We start from the raw sequence: 1,669 nt of genomic DNA, 5'->3' as shown, positions 1-1,669 counted from the left end.
GGCAGTTTGTGGAGTTCTCTTTATTGTGGAGTTTCCTCGCTGTGGGTGGGGTTGTATGGGTGGCTTGTCAAGGTTTCCTGGTTAGGGAAGCTTGTGTCAGTGTTGTGGTGGGTGGAGCTGGATTTCTTCTCTCTGGAGTGCAATGAGGTGTCTAGTAATGAATTATGAGATCTCAATGGGTTTGGAGTGACTTTGGGCAACCTATATATTGAAGCTCAAGGCTGTGTTCCTGTGTTGCTGGAGAATTTGCATGGTATGTCTTGCTCTGGAACTTGTTGGCTCTTGAGTGGTGCTTGGTTTAAGTGTAGGTATGGAGGCATTTGATAAGCTCCTGTTGATTAATATTCCCTGGAGTCAGGAGTTCTCTGGTGTTCTCAGGATTTGGATTTAAGCCTCCTGCTTCTCATTTTCAGTCTCATTTTTACAGTAGCCTAAAGACTTCTCTGTCTATACAGCACCATTGATAAAACATCTAGGTTAAAGATAAAAAGTTTCTCCACAGTGAGGGATGCCCAGAGAGTTTCACAGAGTTTCATGGAGAAGAGAAGAGGAAGAAGGGAGATAGGGGTGACCCGAATGAGATGAGGTGGAATCAAAAGAGGATAGAGCAAGCTAGCCAGTAATCACTTCCTTATGTGAGCTCCACAGTCTGGTCGCTCAGAGACATTCACGGAGTTATACAGAGAAGAGAAGAGGGAAGAAGGAGACAGAGGTGGCCAGGAGGACAAAGAGGGAAATCAAAAGAAGAGAGACAGATCCAGGCAGTAATCAGTTCCCTAAGTGTTCTCCACCATCTGGAACACACAAAGAGATTCAAGGAGTTGGGTAGAGAAGAGAAGGGGGAGGGAGGAGATAGAGGTGACCTGGTGGAGAAAAAGGAGAGTCCAAAGGGGGAAAGACTAGTTAAGCCAGTAATCTTGCTCCCAAGTAAAAAAGGGTACTGAAGATTGGGTTCTTAAAAGTACAAAATTGATAACAAATACCACAAAGCAAAGATTACAAATCTAGAGTATAGGTTGGATTTTTAAAAGTACAATATTAAAGAAAAGGAAAAAAAAGTTGCAAAAATTTTAAAATATATATATATATAAGTTTGCTTTAAAAAATAGGGTCTCTTTTTTTTTGCAAAGTAATAGTAGGTTATAAAAATGAAAATTAAAGGAGTAATAGAGGACTTAAAATTTTTTAATTAAAAAAAATAATGACAGTAAAAATAGTAAAACCATATCTAGGACTTTTTCTCTGGTGTTGTTGTTGGCAGTGTGGGGTCAGTTCATTTTTGGATAGTTCCTTGATCCAGCTTATATTTCTCAAGATCTATAGGCCCCTTCCTATGTAGTCGGTACTAACTACAGGGTTTTAATCTATTGCACCTGTCACTTCCAAGGAGGTTCCCTCTGTTTTAGCTTCTTCTGTTTGCTGGTCTCTTCAATGTTTAATTTCCACCCTGACACAAGGGGGCGGTGGTGGACACTTTTTTAGATTCACTTGTTCTGTCATCACAATAAACTGTGGAAAATTCTGAAAGAGATGGGAATACCAGATCACCTGACCTGCCTCTTGAGATACCTATATGCAGGTCAGAAACCAACAATTAGAATTGGACATGGAACAACAGACTGGTTCCAAATAGGAAAAGGAGTACGTCAAGGCTGTATACTGTCACCCT

The sequence above is a fragment of the Bison bison genome, unplaced genomic scaffold (genome assembly GCF_000754665.1).
Source record: "Bison bison bison isolate TAMUID 2011002044 unplaced genomic scaffold, Bison_UMD1.0 scf7180017864468, whole genome shotgun sequence".
NCBI classification, from domain to species: domain Eukaryota; kingdom Metazoa; phylum Chordata; class Mammalia; order Artiodactyla; family Bovidae; genus Bison; species Bison bison.
This window is presented reverse-complemented; position numbering follows the sequence as displayed.